A 21,823-nucleotide genomic window follows, 5' to 3' on the forward strand; every position below is an offset into this window, starting at 1 on the left:
TTCTTAAAACTCTATGCAGTTGGATTGGATCATTGGCATGTAGACATGTAGGTCCTAGAAATGGATCTAGATATAGTGTTCGGATGAATCCGTGCGCAAGAAGGGCAAAATCACCGAAAAGAGCCATCGTATTTCTCACGTCCAAAAATAATATAGAGTGAACTGCATTATCTGTCTTTTACGCTGCTTATACTAAAGTGGAGGAGGTGTCCTCTAAATAAGGTAATTACAATGGATGTCCTGTTGGAAATCTTGTATTAATAATCAACAGAAATAATAAAATAATCAACACAGTAAACCGGGCTTGTGTTTAACACAATTCCCTTAAACAGAGTATCGGTCTGTTCCCAGAGTACTCCGGTTCGAAACAGAATCGGTGCTCTCCCGGACTCGGACATTCGCCTGAAACGAAATCGGAAATAACACTGTTTCAATATGAAGAGGATGAAGTGTGTTTGTTTTTTGTGTGTCTTGACTAGAATCTGGTTATGGTATTTATAACCGAGAGTCATAACCATATAATCAATTCTTAGTTATGACCATTAAAGAATATTAAATAATAATAATAATAATCATCTAATGACCATTTATAAAGAATTGAAAAACTGAATAACAATAATCATAATCATTATGATTATTAATGGTATTGACTAGACCAACATATTTTGAATTTCAAAAATAAATTCAAAAAATCATCTCACGCGGGCTCGGGTTTTCGGAGTTGCATTCGTGTCCGCGGGACGTGCGGGCACGCACGAGTTCGATGGATTTCTAGTCCAGAAACCCAAATTTGGAATCATACATGAAGTCATGCCTCCTTACTCCCCTCAAGCAAATGGCAGGGGTGGTGCAAATTTGGGTTTCTGGAATAGAAATCCATCGAACTATAGTGTTAGAGCTGATATTTGATCAACCGTAATATTTGATCAACCGTTGGATTTTTAGAAAAACGATTTGTGTAATCGTTTATGTTCTAACTATAGTGTTAGAACTGATCTTGTAAAACCGTTGGGATTTTATTAGTTTTGTTTGACGATTTTTGCAATCGTTTGTGTCTAACAATTGTGTTAGAAAAGGTTTTGAGTAAACCATTCGTTTCTTTTAAACGTTAAATATCTTACATGCATGTAAGATACGATTTATTTATAACGTTTTGTGTAAACGTTAATTTTCTAATTGACGTGTTAGAAAATTCAAGCTTTGCTACTTAAGTGTAGTAATTGTAACAAGTTGATGTTATTTGAACATATTTGTTCAAGAGTATGGTTTCAAAAGTGAAACGAGGATATGAGGATATGTGTGCATGGATTTCTATTTGAGAGAATACTTGTATACATAATATAAAACGATATTACTGAGATGATTCATGTCGGATGACGAAAGTGTTGAAGATAATAACACTTGGAGATTTGATGTGTAAATGTCGTCAAAATAATTTCGTATAATAAACAACTTGTGAGTTGTTGCGAAGATTAAAGTCTAAGACGACATATCAAATATATAATCACATGATGAGATGGTAATAGAATAGCGAGGTGAATATACTAAGATGAGAAAGTGATGTATAATTCCTTGGAAATTCATTGAGTGTAAATTATAACATATGAATTAAATATATGTTAATGACGTATTAACTCCTTGGAAATTCACTAAGTGTGGATTGTAACATATGAATTAATATATGTTAATGATGGATTAACTCCTTGGAAATTCACTAAGTGTGAATTGTAACATATGGATTAATATATGGTAATGAGATATTTAAATCCTTGGATATTCATCATTGAAGATTCACCGAACCCCTCAAGATGATTCACACCGATGTGTGTAATCTAAAAGCAATTCCTACTCGTGGTGGGAACAAGTACTTCATCACGTTCATTGATGATAGTACAAGATATTGCTATGTTTACTTACTTAAGAGTAAGGACAAGGCTATTGATAAGTTTATCTTATTTAAAGCCGCTAAATCGGAAAATCAAAAGAGTAAGGAGTGGTCGAGGAGGTGAATATGTTCCACCTTTATTGACTTGTATGAAAAAGAAGGAATCATACATGAAGTCATGCCTCCTTACCCCCCTCAATCAAATGGCATAGCGGAACGTAAGAACCGAACCTTGAAAGAAATAACGAATGCCATAATGATAAGTTCTGGGGTAAGTCCGGATATGTGGGGGGAAGCAATCTTATTGGCTAATTATGTCTTAAACATGATACCGAATAAGAAGAAAGTTCTAACTCCATATGAGTTATGGACGAGAATTAAACCACCATATAAATACTTGCGAGTATGGGGGTGCCTAGCCAAGGTAGTGGTGACTCCACCAAAACGCCTACTAATAGGACCCAAAACCGTGGATTGTGTATTTATAGGATATACCCTTCCCGGTGGTGCATATCGATTTCTTGTGCATGATTCCAAGAATCCCGGAATAAACAATGGCACCATAATAGAAGCAAAGGATGCATCATGGTTTGAATATAAGTTCCCATGTTTGGATAAAGGAAAACCGAGCTATTCTAGACCGGTTGAGGAGAGTATTCAAAACAAGAGTACTGGAGATGAACCTCGGGAACAATCTGAGACAGAGGAGGTTGAAATCAGAAAAAGTAAACGGCAAAGGACTAAAAAATCCTTCGGCCCTGATTTCCTTACCTACATGGTAGAAGAGGAACCTCAAACGTATCAACAAGCGGTGAACTCCGCTGAAGGACCTCAGTGGAGGGAGGCCATCAAATGTGAGATAGATTCTATCTTACAAAATCATACGTGGGAACTAGTGGATCTTCCTCAAGGGTGTAAACCACTAGGATATCGATGGATCTTCAAGAAGAAGATGAAACCTGGTGGCACCATCGATGAGTATAAGGCAAGGCTGGTGATCAAAGGATATAAACAACGAGAAGGTTTAGATTACTTTGATACATATTCGCCGGTTATGCGAATAACATCTATAAGGTTGGTGCTTGCCATTGCCGCCATTAGAAACTTGGAAGTTCACCAAATGGATGTAAAAACGGCTTTCTTGAATGGAAATCTAGAGGAAGAGATTTACATGGAACAACCCGAAGGCTTCATAGCCGTTGGGCAAGAAAAGAAAGTATGTAAACTTGTGAATCCTTGTATGGATTGAAACAAGCTCCTAAACAATGGCACCAAAAGTTTGATCATGTCATGCTTGATGCTGGTTTTCAAAATCAATGCATGTGACAAATGTGTGTACGTGAAGGACACATCCGATGGATATGTCATTTTGTGTTTATACGTAGATGATATGCTCATTGCTGGAAGTGATGACAAAATCATAACGTCCACAAAGAACATGCTAAAAGCAAGATTTGACATGAAGGACATGGGTCTTGCGGATGTGATTTTGGGAGTTAAAATCACACGAACCCAAAATGTACTTGTTTTAAGTAAATCCCATTACGTGAGCAAAATTCTTCAGAAGTTTTAATGCGAATGACTCTAATGTAGCTAGAACTCCCATTAATACGAGTCAACATCTAGCTAAGAATAGAGGTGAACCCATTAACCAGTTGGAATACTCAAGAATTATTGGCAGTTTGATGTATCTTATGAGTTGCACTAGACCCGACTTAGCATATGTTGTGAGCAAGCTAAGTAGATACACAAGTAACCCAAGTTCAAGTCATTGGAACTGTGTAATTCGTTTGCTTCGGTACCTAAGATACACTAGAGAATACGGGTTACATTATAACAGATATCCAGCAGTTGTCGAAGGACATTGTGATGCAAATTGGATATCTGACATGAATGATTCCAGAGCAACAAGTGGGTATGTATTCACACTTGGAGGTGCTGCTATATCGTGGAAATAGTCTAAACAAACGGTTATAGCTAGATCCACGATGGAATCAGAATTCATCGCCCTAGATAAAGCGGGCGAAGAGACAGAATGGTTACGTCAATTTGTTGAGGATATACCAAGATGGCCTAAGCCGGCATCGGCCATCTGTATACATTGTGATAGCCAATCAGCAATTGGTAGAGCTCATAGCACAATGTATAATGGTAAGAATAGACATATTAGACGTAGACTTAATACGGTACGACAACTAATATCTACTGGAATTATCACTGTTGACTATGTGAAGTCAAAGGATAATATTGCGGATCCGCTAACAAAAGGCCTAAGTAGAGAGTTAGTTTAGAAGTCGTCCATGGGAATGGGACTGAAGCCCTTGAGAAATTAAAGTTCATGCGAAGGAAACCTAACTCAACAGACTGGAGATCCCAAGAGTTGAGTTCAATAGGAAAACCTAATTGTATGAATTTGTGCGGTCACTGTGGGGGGGGATAACCCTACAATTTTAAGAGGGAGTTTACCACGTGGCAAGGTAACCTTCCTAGTCCATTCCTAAAAGTGACAAGTGTGAGGCTAAGCATATGGCTTTTAGTGATTCGACCAAGGTAGTCATACATGGTTAATCACCTATGTGAGAGAGAAGCGGGGTCGCTTCGAAGGGTATTGTTGGGCACAATGCTTAATAGCTCTTGCAGAACTAGGCGCATGTTCATGACCATAACGAACACAACTATGAGGACTTGACTTTGTCAGGGAGAGTCTTGTGTGAAGTGTATTGTCGTCTACACAAACGGCCTCGAGTTCAAAGACATCACCGTCTACTCAGAGCCAATGGGCTAACTATGCTTCATAAGCAAAGGTTCAAAGGATAGCACCTACCTATTGTATGCAAGATTCAACTATTGAAATCTAATCGGAATAATGTTGTTTCGACCTCCATTCATGTGGGGGATTGTTGGAAGTTTTAAGTGTGTGAATGAAGGAAGTGGTGGAAGTGGTAAAGGTTTGTCCCACATCGGTTTGGGAACAAAATAATGAATGGTTTATAAGGTAGTGTGACCTTACACCCATTTGAATTCTTTATGACATGTTACACCACAAGTTCTACGCGCGCGCAGGGGGGTGCAAATTTGGGTTTCTGGACTAGAAATCCATCGAACTCGTGCGTGCCCGCACGTCCCGCGGACACGAATGCAACTCCGAAAACCTGAGCCCGCGTGAGACAATTTTTTGAATTTATTTTTGAAATTCAAAATATGTTGGTCTAGTCAATACCATTAATAATCATAATGATTATGATTATTGTTATTCGGTTTTTCAATTCTTTATAAATGGTCATTAGATGAATATTATTATTGTTTAATATTCTTTAATGGTCATAACTAAGAATTGATTATATGGTTATGACTCTTGGTTATAAATACCATGACCAGATTCTAGTCAAGACACACAAAAAAACAAACACACTTCATCTTCTTCATATTGAAACAGCGTTATTTCCGATTTCGTTTCAGGCGAATGTCCGAGTCCGGCAGAGCACCGATTCTGTTTCGAACCGGAGTACCCTGGGAACAGACCGAGAATCTGTTTAAGGGAATTGTGTTAAACACAAGCCCGGTTTACTGTGTTGATTATTTTATTATTTCTGTTGATTATTAATACAAGATTTCCAACATGTCCTTTACGTTACCATTTTATAACACTTTATATCACTGTGACATTCGTCATTTTTGAAACCCAAAAATCCGACCCATTTTAAATTTTCGACACCTTTCGGATTTTCATTTATTAATAAAATGGTGAATTGTTTTTGTATTTATGTTCATGATGTTGTTTATGTTTACAATGTTGTTTTTATTATTTATAATGGTACAAGTTGAATTCTAAATATTATATCATCTTTCTTTAATCAATTGAGTCAAAGACATAATGGGTTATAAAAACATTCAATTTGTCAAAATCAATGATTTCAAGTCTTATGAATAGCCTCTTGACTAGCCATCAAATTAACTCACTTTGGCCTTGTTATTAACAATTTTGAGCCTATATAAAGCTCGTTCATTATCTACAAGTTCTTTGCACAACTAATTTACACTCAAAATTATTCAAGCTTGTTGATGTGCTTGAAGTAGTCAAATAATTATTAACAAAAATTATACTAATATAGACACTAGGTAATACTCTAAACCCTTAAACTTAACTTAAACTTCTAACCGGCAAGTGAACCGGTCGACTCTAGTACAGCTAAGTAAGTCCGGATATCGAATCCACGAGACTCTTTAAATTATGAAACTAGCAAATAAGACTCACTACAAGACACGACTATTTATTAATAAAATTTGAGGGGGAATTTAATACTAATAATTAAAACTCTAAATAATAAATAACTAATGATTACTTTACTATTAAACTAATATTAAACTAATTAAAACCTAACCCTAATTAATATAATAATAATAAAACATAATCATTACCTTAAACTTAATTAATTAATTAAACTTAAACCTAATCAATTTTAAACTAATAAACAATTAAACACTTATATTAATTCAGATGACAAAAATAACTACTCAGGCCAGAATCCCCAAAGGTACGGTTATTAATTTAAATGGAAAAACGCAAGTTATGGAACTGGGATCATAAGATCGACCCTTGACAGAAAACCCGAACAGGACCCTTGAACTTCAAGAAGACGCCTATGGGTTTCTAACAAGTTTTAAGACTCACCAGTTTTATATTAAACTACCTTACGGTTATTTAATCGCTTATGTCTAAGTATCTTTTATGACGAAAACCTACCTTACAGCGCGGAATTCAAAGATAGTCAAGCAGATTCAATTAACTTAATTGACTAAGCTGACAATCAAACCTAGACAGACTCCTTACGAAGAACTAAATCTAGTAATCCCGACGAGCAAAGATCTATTAATAGCCTATCACCTTACAGCTTTTTAGACTAGCGGCTCACTTTTATCTGTTTACTTGATTTTATTGTTTCTATGATTTTAATCGATATTAATCACAAAGTAGTCAAGAACACACAGTAAATGACCTAACAAAACCCTATCCTATGAAACAATCAACAAGGGCTATGTGAAACACTAAATTCAAGTAAACAAAACCAAGTAATCATACGCGTAAATTAAATCAAACTCAACCGTTTACTTAGAACATAAAATCCATAACGAAACGAAAATCCAAATAAAATCAAACCGAACTAAGGTTCATCACGACCTAGGCAGTCTATGGAATTTAGCCTAGCATATTAAAATCTAAATCAAACAAAACAAATAATAACGAAAACATGGTGAAAGTATAAGAAACGGGGAATCGAAGATGATAAAACCCGTAAACTCGAACGTGTAGCTCTTCACCGGATGTTCTCTCGCCTTCAAAATCACCATCAAACTCGTAAAATAGCTCCAAGAACTCTCCAAAATCGGCTGGTGGCTTTCGATTCTGTCAGGTTTAAGTTAAAGGTGTTTAAATAGCGAAAACAAGGCCCGACATTAAGCAAAAACGAATTAAAAACCCATCAGCAGCCCCTAGGCGCCGCGCTAAGGGCATTTGGCCTTCCCCCTTCGCGCGGCGCGGCGTGCTCCTCCATGGGGGCCGGTCAGACCCGGTTCTCTGTTCTGGTTCTTCCTGACGCGTTCCAGATCTCTGTTTTGGCTCGTTTTAGCTCGTTTTTTGCCTTTTTTAATCACGATCAAATCCCGGAACCTACGACAAACAAAAACGTTAGTAGTATACAAATCTTGACTAAAAACGAACAAAAACAATTAAAATATAAAATAAAATAAACAAGGGAAACATATATATTTAGCATTATATCAAATATCCCCACACTTATTCTTTTTTCGTCCCTGAAAAAGTTTGATGCAGTTGGATCAGAATCGGAAAATTAAAGTCTAACAAACATATAGATTAATTTTTTAAAGCTCAGAAAAACGCAAAAACCGCGATCACCGATATTGTTGTCCACTTAAACCCATGCCTTAATTTTTACCGGGACAAATATGATCCGGTAATTTTTTACTCAGTGGTTTACACAGTTAAGACCCGCTTATTTTCAGCTTTTACCGGACCAGACCATCCCAACTTGACTTAAACCTTAAAATTAGCAAATTTAAAACTTTTGTTGCTCTATTTTTTCATGAATAGTTAAGACAATCAACGGTATTGTTTTTCCACCTAAGCTTAAGCATCAAAATCTACCAAGCAGCCATTAGATACGATTAAAGTTCAATTAATTTATAGCTAGTGTTTCCCACAACATGACATACCCCCGTTATCAAGCAACACCCCAAATCCCTCACCATTGGTGAGTATGCAAAATTTCATCTGTAGGGCTTACATGTAGCGTGTCCCTTGTGGTCTGTTTCTTAATGGTAATGAGACGCGAGCAAGGGGACCCCACATGGCTAACAGCATGGACGATCAAATCTGTAGTGAATTTTGTACTTTTGGACTTTTGTAATCATGTTTATCGACTTATAAGGGTTTGCTCTTTTTGGCTTAATTTTAAATATTTACAACCCCATTTGGAATTGTGAATACCCAGATGAATAGTCGGCATACAGACCCATGGTCTCCGGACCCGAAGCATCCCATCAATACAGGATTTAAGGTTATAAAACCATACGCCGATGAGGTGTAAAACACTAAACTAGCAGTTTTAAGTTTATATCACAGGCTACACGGCATACTCTAACGTTAAACCTACCCAAGCATCATATGATAACGTATTCAGATTTTTAAAATTTATGATATTTTTACTTTTTCATACCAAAATTTGAGGCTTGAGTATGGCCCGACCTTTCATTACTTATTTTCCAAAGACAAAACGCTTTACCCACAAGAGATTTCCGTTTTAACCATTTTATCAAATTTTCCCTTTCATTTTCAAGGCTGAGCCTACCGACACACCCCGAGTTAAGTGTGTTTTCTATTATTTATCTCATATTATTAGTAGTTTGAAAAACCAATTTCCGATAAAATCATCATCTCCCACTTTAACGCAACAAAAACTAGACTCAACGGACATTTTTAAAACATTTTTCAATTTTTTTTTTCAAATTTTTAAAATTATTTTAATTTTTATTTTTTTTTTAAATTTAAACATAAACTTGATTTAAACTACGACTCAAATATCTTATCCCTACACTTAAATTTTGCATTGTCCTCAATGCAAGGATAAGGACGACTTAAAACAAAAATAAAATAAAGTCGGACTACAAAAACTAAGACTCTAAAAATTAAAACAAAAGAAAAATAAAATGTTAACAAGCTAGATAATGGAAAAGACTTAGCTGGTAATATGCGAATGAAACATGATGCCAGAGTCTTCTTCCATGAATGCCTCCAACTATCAACGTGCTTAGAAAATGGTAACTACTTCTCTCTCACACGACCGTAAGCGGCAAAAATTCAACAATATCTAATAATATATCTTATCAAGCTGATAGATATTAAGCAATTAAAATGTTTTCACCAACCGACAAAAATATATAAAATTATCATGAATAATTAGCAGCAAATAATAAATATAAAGTATACGGCTCAACTGCTCCATCCCCACACTTTTCTTTTTCAATTTACTCAACCTTGGGGATTCGTCTCTCTAGCTCACTCAGTCTCTCTTCAAATCTAGCAAAACTCAAAAACACCAAAACAAAGAAAGCTACAAAAAAACTACGTTAGTGACTCGATTAAATATACAAACTTTGCGAAACCTCCCCACACTTGAACTTAATCAGGAGGTTTCTCCTTGATTTGGACCCTGTCCAACCCGTTTAGTTCCACCCGGAATTTATCAAACAGTAATATATCAATGGTGGAACAACAAAATATTAAATCAGAATTAAAAATCAGTAACGGGTCAGACCACCTATATTTAAACTTACCTGGCAAGAGCCGAATGTGTTGTAAGTATCGAGAAGACCGGTCGTTTTTGACATTTAATGGCTTTTTCACTCCCGTAGACCATCTACTAAAGTATATGCAACTTCGGTTTTCAGGTAGCCTATCATCCTCGACCTTATCCCATTGTTTTGATTCTTGATCAGCATTCAAAACACAGTCCACGAGCCGACAATGGTGTTCTTCCTCTAACACCACATCCTCATTTACACTATCCTCTACAAGGAGGGCCTCGAAAAACGCAACATCCTCATTAACGTCTAATGTGTCTCCCCCGTCATAATCCGACAATCCATCCAAATCCAGATTCAAGAATTCATCTTCCTCATTAAGCTCATTATCAACCTTAACAATATCCTCAACACCAAACATTAGCTCGAATGACTCTCCCAATTTCGTCTCTTCCTCAAACACAGGTTTCACAATAATTGATCTCAGATATGCAACCCACTCCTCCTCGTCACAATCATCATCGGAGTCACTACAAAACTCAGTACAATTAGTAACACATACCAGTGAAACCTGAGGTGGGACTTCATCAACCACTTGTGTCTCCGAATTCGGGATGATCTCATCTTCTTCATCTACATATTCCATGATTGGCTCTTTCCCTTCTTCTGGAAACATCAGGAACAACTCGCCCAACCGATTCATGTATCCCAAATAGTTGCCTTCCGCATAATACTTATAACCAGGTGTCGGTTGCTCCTCCAGCTGCACACTCTCCTCTTCGTTTATCTCATCATCAGAGTCACTCCAAAAATCAATAATAGCATGTGAAACCGGAGGTGGGACTTCAACATCCATTTTTGTCTCCGTTACTTGAATGATCTCCTTATCTGAGTGCTCAACATATTCCAAGGATCTCAACCTCTCCATTTCATCTTCTTCATCCAGTCTCCTAGAAATTTCTTCTACTTAACGTTGGAGATCTATAATAATATCCTGGTGATTTTGAAGATGGTATCATGCTCAACGAGCATCTTTTGGGTATCTGTAGCCATGTATTGGACCAACATCTTTTCTATCCTATCCATAGCAGCTACATCCTCATCAGAAAGGCTTTTAGAAAATTGATCATAACACTGCTCCTGGTTTTGCTGAGGTTGCTGATACGAATTATCAAAATAATACGGAAAAGGTCTCTGTGAAAAATTTTGTATCGGCTGCACAGAAGGGTTAGTACGATTATATGGACATGCACTAGTCATATGACAACCAGCGCATCTATAACAAATAAAGCGAGAACCCTTGTATGGACAATCATAGTGTAAATGAGGATCACCACACGTATGACAATTAAGGTTACTATTGTATGGACATTTAATGGTAGAGTGAGGTCCATTACAAATTTCACACATAATTACAAGAATCTAAACAAGCAAAAGACACGGACAACTAGACACCTACGACTCAAAAAAATTAATAAATTAACACGTAATTATCTAATTAACTAAAACCCTAAAAACTTAAAACCAAAAACAAAATAGCACGTATATAGCAACTAAGTCCAATCAAAGCTAGCAACGCAATCGTCAAAAGTCCCCGGCAACGGCGCCAAAAACTTGATGTGCTTGAAGTAGTCAAATAATTATTAACTAAAATTATACTAATCTAGACACTAAGTAATACTCTAGGCCCTTAAACTTAACTTAAACTACTAACCGGCAAGTGAACCGGTCGACTCTAGTACAGCTAAGTAAGTCCGGATATCGAACCCACGAGACTCTTTAAATTACGAAACTAGCAAATAAGACTAAACTACAAGACACGACTATTTATTAATAATATTTGAGGGGGAATTTAATACTAATAATTAAAACTCTAAATAATAAATAACTAATGATTACTTTACTATTAAACTAATATTAAACTAATTAAAACCTAACCCTAATTAATATAATAATTATAAAACATAATCATTACCTTAAACTTAATTAATTAATTAAACTTAAACCTAATCAATTTTAAACTAATAAACAATTAAACACTTATGTTAATTTAGATGACAAAAATAACTACCCAGGCCAGAATCCCCAAAGGTACGGTTATTAATTTAAATGGAAAAACGCAAGTTATGGAACCGGGATCATAAGATAGACCCTTGACAGAAAACCCGAACAGGACCCTTGAACTTCAAGAAGACGCCTATGGGTTTCTAACAAGTTTTAAGACTCACCAGTTTTATATTAAACTATCTTACGGTTATTTAATCGCTTATGATAAAACCCGTAAACTCGAACGTGAACGTGTAGCTCTTCACCGGATGTTCTCTCGCCTTCAAAATCACCAAAAAACTCGTAAAATAGCTCCAAGAACTCTCCAAAATCAGCTGGTGGCTTTCGGTTCTATCAGGTTTAAGTTAAAGGTGTTTAAATAGCGAAAACAAGGCCCGACATTAAGCAAAAACGAATTAAAAACCCATAAGCAGCCCTAGGCGCCGCGCCAAGGGCATTTGGCCTTCCCCCTTCGCGCGGCACGGCGTGTTCCTCCATGGGGGGCGGTCAGACCGCCCGGTCTGACCGGTTCTCTATTTTGGTTCTTCCTGACGCGTTCCGAATCTCCGTTTCGGCTCGTTTTTCGCCTTTTTTAATCACGATCAAATCCCGGAACCTACGACACACAAAAACGTTAGTAGTATACAAATCTTGACTAAAAAAAACAAAAACAGTTAAAATATTAAATAAAATAAACAAGGGAAACATATATATTTTGCATTATATCACTTGTCAATTTCTCTCAAGTCTTAAGTTTGGCTTTCAAAAGACAACTTCTCAAGAATTATTATTTTTTTCTTCTTTTGTGTTACAATCCCCGGGTAATGTTTATTTCTTGTTATTACGCATAACGATTGTTTCCATGATTACAATCCAAACGACATTCAAGGAAACATATCATCCTTCGTAATCGGCTCGCTTATGTTCGGTTTATGAGTTTTATTTTTAAAAGTCAACTTTTACTTTTACAAACTAATAATCAAGAACAAACATTTTTTAACATACTACTTCATCTTTTTCAAATTATGTTACTCACAAACCCAACTCAATAACCGGGTTCTTGTCCGACCAAAAAACGAACCACTCGTTAAACTAGTTTTCTTAAATTGTTCGGTTGGAACAAACCGGACTCAACTAAATTAATTAATATTTATTATGACCAACTTATTTTTCTAAGACTAAAATAAATTAACTTAACAAATCAAATAACCAAAAGCTTTTTTTAATAAACCCAATATATATATTTTTCTTTATAAATCGTATTGTAATAAACCGAACGCCCTCGTCAAATTACTTTCTTTTTGCAAATTCTTTTTAAGCCTAGCTATTTATTTATCTAGGGTCGTTCGTTGAATCGAACTTTGTCGGTTCACTTGCTTAAAGGCATTTTTCGCTCGCGTCTCGCTTACTTAACACGTGAGTTTTTCATAACCCATTTTTAACTCTTTTAATATTTTTGGGGTGTACCATGTCACAAGTTTTTTATTTCGTTAGTTATGCGCTTATTTACAAAACGATTCACATTTATTGTACATGTTAATATTATTCTAGCATATTGTTTATGATTATACGTGCGACATTCGTCAATTTGGTAAACTTGTTTGTACGATTAAACAGTAAACCGACCCGATTTGCAACTCGGATCTTTCGATAATATAAAATAATGGGTTTTTATGTTACATAATCATCTCATACTTGTCGGATTTCGAAAACACCTTTTTACGGCTTTTAAAACACTTTAAAACGCTAAAAACGCATCGAAAACGACCGAAACGACTCGCGAAACGAACCAGACCAAACCACCCCACCCCTGACCACGCCACGCGGCCAAGGGGGAATGTCCAGTCGCGTGGCAATTTATGTGGGCTGCAACAACTTTGGACGAGTTTTGGTTGTTTTTTTGTATTATTTGACTTGTTTAACCATTTAAAACACAGGCAAGTATTGATATAAAACATGAAAATAAACTTTGACCATTACCCAATATAAACAAGCTTATCTTCTTCATTTCAACCTTTTTCATTCACTTCTTTTCTCTCCCAAACAAAGAACACAACTTCATCTTCAAGGTTTCTTAATAATCAAACAAGAACCATTCTTTAATTTTGTTTTGTTGTTTAGTAATTGAAGCTTGTGGTACAACATATATATAATATGCACCCCTTGTTTCCTTCGGCTTTCACCTTCTCCGGCCATGGTCGGTTGAGGTGATACGCTACAAGGCAAGGCTACATAAATGACTCATTATAATCATTGATTATATTATATTTCCTTTAATGCTTACTAGTCTTGTTTAAATTATAAGTAGTTTAGTTTCTAATTCATGTTTAATGAGTTCCATGGTATTGAGTATGTGGTCACCAGCCTTGGTATTATCCCTAGTTGAGAATCGAACCAAAACCGAACTCTTGTTTACTAGTTTTTTTTAAATAGTCAAATAAACATATTTATGTAAGATTTGGATATTATAACTTCTAAAATCGTTTTTATAGTTCTATGGTATTTGGGTATGTGGCAACCATCCTCGGTATCATTCCGAGTCAAGGACCGAACCAAAACCGAACTAAACCGAGTTCACTTGCTTAACATACACAAGTGTGTTTTGGGCCACCGAAACTCATCTTTTCTTCTAGAATGTATTGTAAATTATTTTCTCAACATACTTGGTGTGTCGGAATCCAACTTGATCTTATAACAAGTTTGGACCAGTAAAACCAAATACTCGCTTAACGACGTTAAGGTTCTTCGCAATAGAACTATATACTTGGTTAAGTCTTTTGATTTTTAGTTAGTTATCTTATAACATTTATCACTTTGGAATGTTGACTTTGAGTTTAGTTAACTATCAAAACTCGAATCGACAAATCCGAACACTCGATTAAAACCTCGTTTTGGGATTTATATAACAAAGGGTCTTGCAATAGTGCATTATAACCCACATAATTACTTGACATAGGTTGAGTAATATTTATGAATGGAATACCAAGATCCGGTTTCGGGTAAACTTAATTTTCAAGAAACATGTCTTTAATTTCTCAAATTTTTACATTTTAAACCATAAACTTTATTTATTTACTTTACTTGTCATTTATTTACTTTCCATGGCAGATCCTTCAATACACCATAACTTAACACCAAATTATACCAGAAGCTTCGTATTACCTTAACTAACACGAATCTACCATCAATTCCACCAATAACACACTAAATTAATCCAGATCTGACCAAAATCCAATGAACACGAATAACATAAATAAACTCAGATTTTAATACCTTAATCGATGCACTGAGATTAGCCATATGCTCTGATACCAATTGAGTGAACCTTATACGATCCAAGATCTAGCTGCTAACCCAAAGCATCAACACGATACGATTAACATGTTAAATATTACTTTATTGATAAATAGGATGAATGCATTATTGGTGTAAATAACTTATGGAGAGTATAACTTAGATCTCTCTCTCTCTCACACACACACACACACAATTATGAACATAAGCTAACTATTTATAGGCCAAAGCCCCATTCGTTAAGTTATCCTTATTCGTTATATTTTAATAATGAACGAGACACCATTCGTTATGCCTTCATAACATATGGTAATAACTTAACGAATAGCCTAGATAACTAACAAATGGACCCATTTGCTATACAAACCATAGCGAATGGTCATTTTACAATAAATATACAATCTAAACTATCTATAACTTATTCGATTGCTACGGACACCAAAACTGTGCACTAACAAGAATTACACGACTCATGATCTCGAACTTGGTGCCGTCGTTTTCGCTCTCAAATATGGAGACATTATCTTTATGGCACAAAATGTGTTGTATTCACTGATCATTAAAGTCTTCAAAACATCTTTGACCAAAAAGATCTCAACATGAGACAACGTCGATGGTCCGAATTACTTAGTGATTATGATTGTGAAATTCGCTACCACCCCGGTAAAGCGAATGTTGTAGCCAATGCCCTTAGTCGTAAAGTTAATGTTATATCCCTTCTGCTTTATAGCATCATCATCCAAACCGATCTCCAAGACCGCATCTATTGAACCCAATTCACCTCCGTTGATGAAGGAAATATGTATTACGAAATGTCATGTGGAGCCGAGCTTCAACTCGAAACCAAACCCGATGGCTTGCTTTATTTCCTCAATCGTTTGTGGGTTCCCGATCGTGATGAACTTCGTGCTTTCATTTTCGACGAAGCTCATATGTCGCGATATTCCGTGTATCCCGATGCGGATAAGATGTACTTCGATCTTCGAACCATTTATTGGTGGCCGGATATGAAAACGGACGTAGCACTTTATGCCTCAAAATGTCTTACTTGCTCAAAGGTTAAAACTGAACATCCAAAACCTTTTGGTTTACTCGAGCAACCTTCTATACCCGTTTGGAAATGGGAAGACATTGTTATGGACTTTATCACCAAATTACCCCCCACTCAAAAGCAAAGTGATAGCATTTGGGTCATCCTCGATCGATTAACCAAATCGGCTCACTTCATCTCGATACGCGAGAAGTACTCTGTCGAACGACTCGCTCAAATATATGTTCGTGAAATTGTATGCCGCCATGGTATTCCGTTGACCATTATTTCCGATTGTGATGCTCGTTTCACCTCCCGTTTTTGGAAATCGCTTCAAGAAGCTTTGGGCACTCGCCTTGATCTTAGCACCGCTTATCACCCTCAAACCGATTGCCAATCCGAGCGTACAATCCAAACCCTCGAGGATATGCTTCGATCTTGTGTTCTTGACTTTGGTAGAAACTGGGATTCTCATCTATCACTTATCGAATTCTCATAGAATAATAGTTATCATTCTAGCATTGATATGGCTCCTTTCCAAGTTCTTTATGGTCGTAAGTGTCGTTCTCCTGTTTTTAGGAACGAGATTGGTGAAGCCCAAAACTCCGGTCCCGAGATGGTCCAAGACACTACCGATCATATTGATTAAATCCGCAAAAATCTCCTCGCTGCTAGAAGTCGCCAAAAGAGCTATGCCGACAAACGGCGAAAACCTCTCGAATTCAATGTTGGCGACTTTGTCTTTCTCAAAGTATCCCCTTGGAAAGGGGTAGTCTGTTTTGGAAAGAAATGAAAACTAGCTCCCCGTTTTGTAGGCTCATTCAAAATCCTCTAAAGGATTGGAAAAGTGGCTTATAAGTTCGATTTACCGCAAGAACTTACCGGTGTTCATCCAACCTTTCATGTCTCATACCTTAAAAAGTTCTTAGCCGAAGGTAATCTCCATTTACCTCTCGACGAAGTACATATATATGAAACAATGATCATGGTCGAAAAACCCGTTGAAATCATGGACCGCAACGAAAAGAAAACCAAACGTAATCGTATCTATTTAGTTAAAGTCCACTGGGAATCACGAAGTGGCGCGGAATTTACTTGGGAATGAGAAGACACTATGAAAATAAGTATCCACACTTGTTTGCTTTAACATCATCTTAATTTCGGGATGAAATTCCCTAAACTAGGAAATATTGTGACATTCGTCAATTTTGGATAACTTGCTTGTACGATTAAACTGTAAACCGTCCCGATTTGTAACATGGATCTTTCGATAATATAAAATAATGGGTTTTTATGTTACATAATCATCTCATACTTGTCGGATTTCGAAAACACATTTTACGGCTTTTAAAACACTTTAAAACGCTAAAAACGCATCGAAAACGACCGAAACGACTCGCGAAACGAACCATGCCAGACCACCTCACCCCTGACCACGCCGCGCCATGCGGACAAGAGGGGATGGCCAGTCGCGCGGCGCTTTCTATGAGCTGCAGCAACTTTGGACGAGTTTTGTTTGTTTGTATTATTTAACTTGTTTAACCATTTAAAACACAGGCAAGTATTAATATAAAACATGGAAATAAACTTTGACCATTACCCTATATTAACAAGCTTATCTTCTTCATTTCAACATTGTTCATTCACTTCTTTTCTCTCCCAAAAAAAGAACACAATTTCATCTCTTCAAGGTTTCTTAATAATTAAACAAGAACCATTCTTTGATTTTGTTTTGTTATTTAGTAATTGAAGCTTGCGGTACAACATATATATAATATGCACCCCTTGTTTCCTTCGGATTTCACTTTCTCCGGCCATGGTCGGTTAAGGTGATACGATACAAGGCAAGACTACATGGAGGACTCATCATAATCCTGGATTATACTATATTTCATTTAATGCTTACTAGTCTTGTTTAAATTATAAGTTTATAAGTAGTTTAGTTTTTAATTCATGTTTAATTAGTTCCATGGTATTGGGTATGTGGTCACTAGCCTCGGTTTTATCCCGAGTTGAGAACCGAAACGAAACTGAACTCTTGTTTACTAGTTTTGTTTTAAATAGTCAAATAAACATATTTATGTAAGATTTGGATATTATAACTTCTAAAATCGTTTTTATAGTTCTATTGTATTTGGGTATATGGCAACCATCCTCGGTATCATTCCTAGTCAAGTACCAAACCAAAACCGAACTAAACCGAGTTCACTCGCTTAAGACACACAAGTGTGTTTTGGGTCACCGAAACTCATCTTTTCTTCAAGAATGTATTTTAAATTAATTTTCAATTATTTTCTCAACATACTTGGTGTGTCGGAATCCAACTTGATCTTATAACAAGTTTGGACCGGTAAAACCAAATACTCGCTTAACGGGCGTTAAGGTTCTTCGCAGTAGAACTATATACTTAGTTAAGTCTTCTGATTTTTTGTGAGTTATCTCATAACATTTATCACTTTGGAAAGTTGACTTTGAGTTTAGTTAATTTTCAAAACTCGAATCGACAAATCCGAACACTCGATTAAAACCTCGTTTTGGTATTTATATAACAAAGGGTCTTGCAATAGTGCATTATAACCCACATAATTACTTGACATATGTTGAGTAATATTTATGAATGGAATACCAAGACCCGGTTTTGGGTAAACTTATTTTTCAAGAAACATGTCTTTAATTTCTCAAATTTTTACATTTTAAACCATAAACTTCATTTATTTACTTTACTTGTAATATATTTTACTTTAAACCCTTTCAAGACTACCTACTAACTTAAGACCCGTTTAATCTAGGTCTTGCTCGTTAAACCGATCTCCGATTATTCATGAATCAATCTTTCAAGTTACTTAGTTAAAGTGAGTACATTTCATCCCTCGTTTTCACTTTTATACTTTGGGGGTAACATATATATTTATTCAAAACAATAATGATTTATTATACCCGATCCTCAAACCACAAACTCTAGGGTGTATGATACTTAGAATACTTGCTCTATTGTGTGTTATATGTTTCATATTCTTTACGTGCACGAGTGTTTATTTTTATGTTGTTGTTGAGCCTCAATAATTATGATCATACGCTCCCCTAACTATTTTAGCCTTGTGCTAGTAGAGTAGGGCCTCATTATCCAAGTATGTCGGTTGTTACCGATTAGAAAGGATCATCATTTACATATGTTTTATATACCACGATTGATGTTTTTATTTATAGTCTCATATACGTTTGTGAATTTCGCTCATGTAATATATATACTCAAAACTATGAAATTTCTCACCAACATACGTGTTGACAAATATTATTTTATGCATTGTTACAGGTTTGATTATTACTTGACTTGGAGTTTGAAGACGCCATGCTACTTGATACCGCTAGGTTATTAGAAGAATGAACAATATTTATTTCTTGTATTTGATGTTTATTTGTATGAATGAGATGTGCTACTTTTGTGATTGAATGAAATTAATGAGTTGATTAAATATTGTCACTTTAATAGTGTTGCACCCCGGCATGTTCCATCGCCTTTGGTCGGGGTGTGACAATACGTGAACTTGCTTGCAACGTGTTTACTGTTTATATGGTTGAAGTTACGCAAACGCATACACATAGTGGGAGGGTCCGACGGAACGTACATGCGCCGTCTAACGTTACGACTTCGGTTGTTTACGTAAGGTGATTCTCATTTCCCCGACTTATGCGGATTTGGCTAAATGAACGGGAGGATGACACTATTTGATTTCATTTACATTAAGTTTGAATGTTTATTGCATGACAATCGTTGAATCACACACTTTATATATATTTATTTACGCAAAAACTTATGAAAACTCAACAACATGTGTTGTTGACAAAATATATTATTTTAAACGTGTTGCAGGTTGATACGATGAAGTGACAGGAGAAGAAAATTTGTTATACCTTAGGATTATTTCAATAAATAATATTTGCTTCATTTAGATGTGATGTTCTTTTTGTTTTATTATCAAACGATTTGTGTACATGCGAAATTATGAAATAAATAAATATATTGTCACTATTAATAATATTACGAGCTTATGAGTGATCTGTACATTGCACTCGGGCGTATTCCGCTTAAAGCCAGGGTGTTACAATCACTTAGCTCTAACCCGCTTAACTTTTAACAGTATATCTGACCATGTGCTTCTCACATGAGGGCAATTTTGTCTTTTAATTTTAAAAAATTATTCGAGTAATAGACAGTAGTGCAATTTACTTATGAAAATAACCAACGAAAACAACTCTTCTTGATTCTTGACCTATCTTGGACAAAATTTAAATGGACCATTCTATGTCTTCTTTTCTATAAAATCCAAAGTAGAGTATCACATCCCATGAAAAAAAGAAACTTGACTATTTGACTTATATGTATTAAAGGTTGATTGTCTGCTATATTTTCATACTCAATTTTGTTTATATTTTCGCAAATAACTTTTGCAGTAGTATTTTCTCAGACTCAATTCAACTTGTGATTAAAGTTATGATGATCAGTTCAAGGCCAGCCTGTTTAAATATTTATAAAACTTAAAATAAATTTGAGACCTATACATACGGCAGTTGACTACAACATACCCTTAACCACAAAAGATTCATTAGTGTTTGCTTGTGTGTATGGAGAAAACTAGTAATAAATACGGAAATATCTATACGAATGGTGACAAGAGGATTACATCAGCATTACCCAACTGACGTGTTCTTGTATACCATTCAACATGAGACCTTTACTTGTCAAATATTCTCTTTGCAAAAACTTTCTATTTTAAAGAGTTGATGGAACGTTCAGATTAGAAACGTCTTTCACTGATACGCACACACATATAGAAACAAGTGTTTACATTTTATTAAGTTTTATTATTTTTATTGTAGATATTTTTATACACGTTGTTATTTTTTTATTAATTTACTATAAACTATAGCATTTCATTTCACTTACTTTGTGTTAACTGTTGTTACATAAAAAAATGTCTTATTACGGCATCTATAGTGGTTTCAAAAAAAAATGAAAAACGCTCTATCATCTCATCGTTATTTAGAAGTAAAACACCACTCAAAAAAGACGTGTGATAATTTCTTCCATATAACATAGTTAAGATAGTATTTATATAAATAAATAAGAAAATGAGCGATGTGAGTGATGATCAATGATTGATTGAAAACAATTAAAAGAAATGGTTCCTACCTCATCTACGCCCCGCGCCTATCACCTAGGCTATCGCCATGCCATGCCTCCAAAGCAACGTTCCTTTTCAAAACTCATGTTTTGGTGTTAGGGCTTGAAAGCAGTGAGCTTCGTTTCGGTGTATATTTCTTGCAAAACTAGATCTAATCTTAAAGATGCCCCCTTGAGTTTTATTCATTGGCCATAAAAGTCCTCTACTATTTCCTCCTAAAAGCTAATTTAAAAGCCTATTTATCAAAAAGTCCTTCAAGGTCAACCAATAAATGGTTTCGTGCCCAATTATTAAGTTGCACTAGTAGCATGCCCATTTAAATTCCTAATTGCCTTTTTTTAAAATCAACTTCCAGGTTCTATATTTTGTGCTATAGAAAGGTTTGTGAAACGAAAGCATCATCTTTCAAATCTCGTTTTGCTAATTTAGATAATTTTCCTTCGTGGTGTAATGCCTCGTACCCGGTAGCCCTACTTTAGCGTCGGATTTACTCATAAACACAGTTCTTACAGATCAGAGTTAATTAAAACGTTCGCGGAAACGTTAATCTTTTCATTCGATACAATA

Source organism: Bidens hawaiensis, unplaced genomic scaffold, assembly GCF_021521415.1.
Source record: "Bidens hawaiensis isolate Kalapana, Puna unplaced genomic scaffold, B.hawaiensis_p1.1 tig00006862_1, whole genome shotgun sequence".
Classification (NCBI taxonomy): Eukaryota; Viridiplantae; Streptophyta; class Magnoliopsida; order Asterales; family Asteraceae; genus Bidens; species Bidens hawaiensis.